The sequence below is a fragment of the Vigna umbellata genome, chromosome 3 (genome assembly GCF_029865625.1).
Source record: "Vigna umbellata cultivar VRB3 chromosome 3, Vumbellata_1.0, whole genome shotgun sequence".
NCBI classification, from domain to species: Eukaryota; Viridiplantae; Streptophyta; class Magnoliopsida; order Fabales; family Fabaceae; genus Vigna; species Vigna umbellata.
The window spans coordinates 41,582,919-41,592,371 of NC_142167.1; positions in this window are offsets into that span (position 1 = coordinate 41,582,919).

Sequence of the window (9,453 nt, forward strand, 5' to 3'; positions counted from 1 at the left end):
ATGTCATTTAATGCTTGCTCAGAATCAACAAAGTGCTTTTTGATTTCCTTCCGTTAAGGTAGAATTTGACAATTAAACTTCTCTTTTAAAGATATCAAGCGTTGAGTAAAACTTCATTGACGAGGTATTGTTGTAGCTCATGGTGTCGTTTAAGCAAGTAAACACTTCTTTTGATTTGTGTCTCTTTGATCGAGGCCGTACCCGAATCAAATTAATATGCAATTAAGTGCAATATATGCTAGGAAGTGACTCCTAGGTCGTCTCTTAAGGACTAACAATTGGTTCAAGCAATAGGTCAAACACGTAGGAGATGGGATTTGTGGACAATTTTCGATTTACAATTAACAACTAAAACACTAATTGAGACACTAATTAAAGACAGGTTGGTCATTAGCTCAATTACAATACCTTGATTAACAATAAATTAAACGTTTCTCTCACCCTATTCCAACACCAACCAACCAACTAAGTGAAGATTAATTGGGTTTTCCTAAAAATGAATTAAGCAATCGAATTGCACACATTCAGTCGATTATTATGCACCATACAGATTAATGACTAAGCAAACATTAAACCTCCAATTAGACCACTAAGCGTGTTCTAATTGCAGTTGCACAAACAGATTGGATGTGAGCAAGGTCAATGCAGTAGATTCATAATAAAAGTTTAGAAACCTCATGGAAACGATGCAATGTTGCTAATAACCAACCCAAACAGATTCAAGCTCATCAAGACGGGTTCAACACAACAAAATGAAATTGGAAACATCACAGCAGAGGCAATGCGTACAGAACCAGAAAATGAAACTCAACGCACAAAACAACACTGTAACATGAATTCGAAATGGGAAATAGAATTGCAAATTGGAAAATGCGCACAACACTGAAACGAAATTCAAATGACATTGCAAAAAGAGATTTGAAACAGAAAAAAAAACGAAATTGCAAATTGATAAAGAACACAAGAACATATTGTAATTAATTGATAAGCAAATGATTCAGAACAACAAAATGGTCGACAAAAGAAAACGCAAAATAGAATGACAAACCCTAAGAATTGGGAGCTCTCTTCTTTGGCCAGCAGCTAGAAATCGAAAAATAGAAGAATGAGGGAGAGGGAGAAGTGGTGGCTGCTGCATGGGTTCAATAACCTAGGTCAGCCACTTTTTGGGCCTTTTCCAATTTACTAAAAATGGCCCAAAATCTAAAATCTGGTTTAATATTCATAAAAATGAAATTGCAGTTGTATTTTAAACTAAAATACTGATGTGGATGAACGAAAATAATGTGGCCCTCTTTTTATGCCCCAAAATACGACTTCAAAACTTTTCCTACAATTAATAATGGAAATAATTAATTTTAGATAATTTAAATTAGTTAAAATAAGAATTACTTGTCAAATCAAGCCCAAATATGAAAACTGGGGAAATTTTGGACCATTAAGCACAATTCCCTAATTAAATGTAGTACAAGAAACTAAGTAAAGTAGAGAAAATATTGATTCATCACTCTTCTTTAGAAAAATAGTGTTTAGCTTGTTTATGCTTTCTTTTATATTTTGTCTTTCAGTTTTTTAATCTTTCAGAGTGTTTTGTCAAACACATTGTCTTAACATTGTTTGTTTTCGAGAGCTAAACTGAATACCCTTGGGTATGATAAGATTTAAGCATTTAACGTTAGCTCTCTTAGATGTTTTAGGCATAACAACCGTTTAGCATAACATCTAGGTGTTTTTGACCTAGATGTTTTTCTATTTCCTAAGAACCTAAGTGTTTTCCTAAGGTTTTTTATGTTAAGGATTCAAGTTCTAAGTCTTGTGTACATTTTCTATTATGGGGATTCAGGTTCTAAGTCTTTGTGTTTTCATCCTAAGTTGTTTTTAGATTATTATCCTGTTTTAATGTTATTTGGTTAAACTTCAAAACATGAGAGCATTTAGGAGCATAGACGATTTTGTCTTAACAATCTCTCCCTTTTTGATCTTTAACAAATACACATTTAACCGATATATAATCTTACTTTGTTTAACATTTGGATTCTAATTTTGTGTGACTTGGTTCATTATGTTTTACATCTTTTATTCTTTTTATCTTTTGCATGCGGTTAGTGGACACAACCAAAAAAACAATATTTGCGTGTAAAGATAAAAATCATACATAAAGATATGATATGCATGATTTCTTTACTTTCTCGGTGCCCTATACACACCTTTACCAACTTCTATATACTTCCCCTTCGTGTTTGCTCCCAAAACCCCAAAATCAGCAAAGATTCTCTCTCCAAATCACTCTACTAATCCCTTCCTCTCACCTTTGCGATGTAATTTATTCCAAAACTAAAACCCTTTTTTGGTTCCCCACTGGTTCGAACCCAGTACACACAAATTCCTACATACATCCCTAACCACTAGGCTAACTCATGTATTTTGATTATAATTTAATTTAATAGTCTAGGGAAAGAGTCTTCCACTCTTTAAGAAAGGGGGTATTAGTGATGTCGTCTATGAAGGGATGTCGGTGGCTCCATCCTACTGTCGATGAGTTGTGTGTTTTGGGAATAGAGTTGTACTCACTTTCCTCTTTGTTTCGACGGACATGACCGATGCAACAAATGCATAATTAATGAAAACGTAATTACAATACCTCATGAAATATGATATTTATACTTATTCTTTATGGGCTTTTACCTGGATGGGTCCGAGCCCATTGGCCCAAATACTTGTTGACTTTTGAATAATCATAATTAATCATGGACAATGGTGATTAAGTGCCTTATATGATGTTGTATTGACCAAATAGGAATGAGTCGAGTATATATGGACTAAGTAGCCAAACATATACTCATCCAAGAGTCCTATAATAATTTGGTTAAGAGGTATTAAATCATATACATTACACAATCAAAAATAATTTTAAGTTTGGCTTCAAATACTCTCATGTACTAAGTTTTCCTTCGCTTTTTTTATCATCATAAGATTGACAATATACGAATAAAAAAATCTCAATCCAACAAAAAAGATCTCGTTCTTAAAAATATATGTAAAGAATGACTCTAGCTACACCAACATGAAGGTTTTGAAAAACAATTGTATCAACATTACTAGTATAAAAGCATATTTATAACTACTAAAACTAGAATATGCTACAAAAATAATTAATTTTACTAGAGGTTTCTTACGGACGATTTTAATAACCCCAGATATTTTTTTAGCAGTTTTATTGAAAATCACGTTAAAATTAAATACATTTAATTTTTTTTGGTGGTTTCTAATAAAACCGCCAATAACTTAAAATAATTTAATTTTTCATTTACTTCCTCCCTTTGCATCTTTATTTTCTCAAACCTAAAAAAAATCCCGAAATCTCCAAATCTTTTCGATAATGCCTCTTCCTCTTTCCAAACCTAAAAATCCACAATCTTCTTTATCACAACTCTTCATTGAAGATGATGTTTGGAATTCACAATCATATATATCATTGATTATTTTAAATTTGGACTGAAATGACTGAATTTGGTTGCACCTTAGAAGCAAGGGATATCCTATTTTAACTAACAGTTACTTGAAAAGAAGATAGAAAAATAAAACTGCTTTCACATCTTGAAAACCAAATTTTGTTATCAGAAGTATTCCTCCATGGGTGTCATTAAAATAATTTCAATAATATAAAAAAATTAAATTAAAATAATTTAAATAATATAAAAAAAATTAAAATGATTTGCAGTTTCGTCGGTTTTGGAAGTCCAACCCCAACAAATACCGGTGATTTTGAAAACTCCCACAAGTAGGGATGAAAATGGGTCGGGTCGGGCACAGATAATGTCTACCCGCAACCCGATCTGTCGGATAAAACTGTATCAGCTACTCGTGCGGGTACCCGTTTAGAAAATACCCGTGGGTATTTTAAAACCTACGGGTACCCACGAATACTTGCAAAAAAGGATATATTTTATACATTTTTAAAATAAAATTTAAATAAAATTACAAACAAAATATATATAATATAATATAAATTAAAATTTAATTTTAATTAAATTTAACCTAATAAAATATAATTTAATTAAATTTAATTTAAAATATATATAAATTAATTTTTTTATTATTTTTTGCGGCTAATGGGTACCCGCATGTCAGGTAGTATAACTGACCCGTTTAGAAGCGGGTATTAAAATACCCGCTACCCGTTACCTGTGGGTAGTAAATATCCGCGAATAGTAACTATCTGCTGCAAATTTTACCTACGGATACCCATGCCTTTGGATTTTTTTGCTTTCCCTACCCACAAGTAACAATAGTTTTGAAAAATCCCCGTAAGTAGCGACGATTTTCAAAAAATCCGCCAGTAATTATTTATTACGTCATTTTTTCAGTAGTTTTTGTAACCGCGTGAAATATACTTACAACAGGTTAAAACCATCAATAATGAAAAAATAACCCTTATAAAAGATATTTTTGTAGTGATAAAGACTAATTTACTAACAAAATAATGAGATCCAAAAGTTATTAGAAAACATTATTTGAATTAAGTTAGATGAATTTGTCTTTTCATAAATACTTACTAATGAGAAAATAAAATATAAAAAAATGTCAAAAGAAGTCTAGCTTTGGGAGAATACGCGAGGCTGTGTAAGTTGTTGTAAACTGCAATGTTTTATTATGAAAATGAAAAGATTTAATTTGTCATAAACCGAAATAATCTATACTATACTTGTTGAAAAAACTAAAAAATGTTAGCTTTGATTTATGTTTAATTTAGAAAAATATTGTATTCTATAACTATTTATACACAAACGTATTTGACTAGAACCCTAATCAAAATAATGACTCCACATGACCTATAGTGCAATGTCTTATTTGGATAAAAATGGTTAAAATTAAAGAGTAAAAGGCTCAGGGTCACGCTGGTAGGTACTGAAAAGAAGTTCTATATGAGAAAGTTGACCAAATTTTTTTATTTATTTTTAGTATTAAATTTTATCCTAAACATTAAAAATATAGGGTAATTTATTATTGATTTTTTCCTTTAGAAGACGCTACTGTTAGCGTGAAGTAATTGGTTTGGTTGACATTTTTAACATTTTTGTAATTGGAAGACTTTGACATGCATAAGCTCTTTCTAATTAAAGAGGATTGATGTAAACTTTTCAACTGCCAAACAAAACAATTATGAGCACAAGTATATGTTTATGAGAAATTTTGTACCCTGTGAAGGTTTAAAAAAATCAAATTCGTAGGAAATTTGGATTTAACTATCCAATCTAAGATTGGGGTGGTTGAAGTATACTAGACAACCTGCCTCAACAAGAAACAGAAGTTGAGTCATGCATTTTCTGCAATTACCAGTGGTTATGACACATTGAAAGCACCCCAATTAATAAATAAACTCAAATTAGTTGAAGGAAATCCAAGGAAGAAACATAAATCATAAATCATAGAAATCTTTGTCACTCTTTTCAATTAGGATATATGCCTAATCTTTTGTACTTTATCAAGCTCATATCATTATTGACTATAGGGTGGGAGAAGCAAAGAGGAAAGAAAAGTAAATGGCTAAGTTTTTTTAAATTTTTAGAAGAGAGGCCTATTAAGACAATGCATAGATAAGTCTCAAGACATTTTCAATTGAGTAACTTGGAAAACTTTGTTTATCTAGTACAGTAGCATTCAGGGGTGACACAAAATTTAATGAAATGGACAACAACATTAAATAAACTATCTCAGTCTCAATAATGCAAATGATATAAAAGACTTGATTTAGACACTCGGTCATTTATCATACTAACAATATAATTTATCACTCTAATAATAGATACTCAAGTAATTTATCATAACATATTTATCAAAGGAAATAAGACCAAAAGAAGTTATGGGATTAATAATGTTAACAGAAGAAGAATATCTTTAAGCCCTTTTGCATTTATGATGAACTGATCCAAAAAGCTACCATTTGAGATGGCTTGCGTGTGGTGTTATTGCTTTAACCTTAACAAATATAAATTGTGTTCGTCTAACAAGGAGGAGGTTCAACAGGGAGATACAAATACTAATGAAATCTGAACCCAACCATATAAGGGATTGACACTGCTCTCTATCCAAAACTTTAAAACAATGGGTTAACGAGTCTTTTATCTTTATATAATACTCTACTTTCTCATTTCTATCCGATGTGAAACTTAGACTGATAGAAAAATTGAGGGTAAGGTTAGGTGGATCCTTGGAAGGTGGCCCAAATTCCAGATAAAATTTTGTGTTTCCATCACTTTCAGGCTACTACTTCAGCTGTTATCATTAACTAAAATTATCTGCACTGACAGGAACGTAAGCACCAGGGAAGAAAATATATGCACTATGACACAATATTTATCTAAGAAGTCTTCTTTTAATGCAGAATCATTATCAAGATTTTGGGCTGTGGGGTAAGTTTGAAAAGCTGTCGAAGGGCTGCAAGTGTTATTTGTTAAACAGTTTCATTAGCCAATACATGTTATTGATGATGATGAGAGGTGAAAGGCAGAAATGTTGTGTTATGGTTGCCAAGTGGTCCAGAAACATTGGAGACAAAGGGGCGTAAGATGAGGCTAATGAGTGGTGGTTATGGCTTATCCCTATAAACATGTATATTTGGTTAATACTTTTGGTTATTTTATTCTCTCACCATCGACATCTCATTTGTTACAAACAAGTAGTTAGGTTATTATATTTGCTGTTAGATTTATGTACCTATCACTGCAATATGCAATAGAAGCAACCCTGTCCAGTTGATATCAGCAGTGCTAGATGTTAGGACAACATTTGGCACAAATCTTCCCCTTTTCTTTATACTCTTCACATGATAATAAAAACTATTGCTACTAACAATATTTTTAGATCAAGACCAAGCTATGCTAATAATAACATTAATGATAGTGTATTTTGTGCTCATCAAACATGGCACCACACTGCCTTCTATAAAATAATACCAATCAAAACCGTTTGGTTTGGTGGAGAAGAGAAAGAAAAAAACAACCACTTGTATTTAAGTTGCCATGGGGGAACAGCTGCAATGCAGTGATGCAACATGGCACCACATCGGTTATATACAAATCCACGCCTTCTAGATAGGTTTGATTAATAGCAACATAATCCACTCTTTTATGTTAACTTAAGACTCTAAACAAACATTTCTACTATGGTGCTACTCAATAATTGGTCATACATAGTTTGGCATGCATAATATAAAATTACGAGATTCACTCTAAAACTCCAACAACACTACAATATCCAATTGTGATTGGTCAAGATAGCCATATAAAAATAAACCCCAAAGCCAAAGACAAAATGTTTGTCATGTATTAAGTGATCACTAAATTAATGCCTTAATCCTTTTTTAAATAATACAGGTTTCATGTGCTGGCATAGTTTAACTTGCTTGATTCCACTAGCTCACAGGAATTTGGTTCAGGATCAAGGGCACCCTTTTTCTCTTCAAACTTTCAATTTCATAATTATTTCTTTCTTCCATAAATGCATCATGTCTTATGTGTATTTAAATTAATGTCTCCCTTGAAAATCAATTCATTAAATTCAAATAATAGAGTCATTCAAGAATATATTGTTTATGTTGAAATTCAAAGTTTCCTTATGATTTTTAAAAAACTTTTGAGAAATGGAAGGTCTAATTTATGTTAAGTTTAACTCTGAAATTACATAAGATTATTAAGTATATAAAAACAAGTCTCAGTCGAGATTAAAAGAAACGAGAGTTCATCTTTTCATGGAAAACTAAGGAAACTACATTTTTCTATTCCTATAAACATCAATATTTTATATATTAAAATAATATCATTAGTGTTAATCACCACACAAATTTAATGTATTGTAATTGAAGGGTTGGTATTTCTTTCACATATGGACTTATTCATAGGTTTGAAATTTGATTTTTAAATGATGTGACTTTGTTAATACATGTTAGCTTTTTATAGAGGGATGCTTATGAAAAAAAAAATGTACGTATCGGTGGTTAAGAGATAAAATTATTAATTACACAAACTTAATTAATTGTTATGTCTTAACTGTTTCATCACTTCAGTGTGGAGAAAAATAGAATATTTAATTTCCTTTAAAAAAACACAGAGTGAATAAAGAAACATAAATATTAAAGAATGGGAAACAAAGTTGCCGTTGCAAGTTGCAAAACAAATGCAGTTGTTGTTGTTGACTCTTGAATTGAAAGGTAATGGGCCAGGAAATGGGCCAGAGAGGGCCGTGGAGGGGCCGACAAAGGAAACAAGGCAAAAGGGTCACGTGTGGTGTGGGTGGGGGCTTTAAAGGAAGTGAGATTGAATCAAGAAGGCATAATAGTGGTCAATGGGTGCCACACGTGTATGTGTCGAGGGTGGTGTTGTCGCGTCAGTGGCAAGCACGTGTGAGAGCGACGCCTGAAAATGTGGCTCCGCAACCACCCAACCACCGTCGCCTTCGCTGCACCGTTTGCAAGCAATTGCACGTGAATCTTGCTGTGCTGCACTGTTCCTTCTTAACACATCACTACTCTCTATTATTAAAGTCACATGCTTAATTTATTTTTATCTTATGGCTTCTAAATAATTAATAGAATGTGCACGTGTTATGCTAAAAAATTATTTGTAGTGTAATTCAATAATAACTATGATGGAATAAATTAGTATGATCTACCTACACAATGTTCATTCGTATTACTCCTCTGATTGGTAATAGATTATCGTGTTGATATTTACACTTATTCTTATCCTAACTTTTCAATATTAATAAATAAACTTTAGTTTTTGATTTTTAATCTTTTAATTTGAATTTAAGAACAACATTTTAAAATCACTATTTCTTCTGCATGTATAATATTAATATTTTGATTTCAAGTTTATTGACATTATTGAATCACCACATAAAAAATATATTATTTATTTTAAAATTTAAAATATTGTAACAATTTCATCTTTAAAAGTTATTTTAATAATTAAAAGAAAATATATTCAAATTTGTTTTTATTCGGATCTTAGAGAGTTAAATTTAGGACAACTTGTGAAGGAAAATTCACCTACAAAAACTCTCTGACGCTCAAGTTAGAAAGAAAGTTATGATTTACAAGTGAGAGGGTGAGTGATTATTAAGTGAGTATCCTCTAGAGAATATTAGTTGTATTTATAAGATTAACCTGAGTCGTAAGCCTATACTCTTATACAAATTCAGTCATATTATGTGTATATTGTAACACCCCAATTTAGGATGTCATGTGTAAGTAAAAGAACATGTATTGATTAGGAAAAATACAACTTTGATACCATCATTATGTTAAAGTGAAATTTAAATAAAAATTACAGAATTAATAAACAATCTCAATACAAATCTAAATGGCTTACTAAAACTCCTCAACATAATTTATTTAAAAGAAATCATGTTTGAAAACCCCAAGATTAATTCCCCACTTGTCTCGTGATCTAC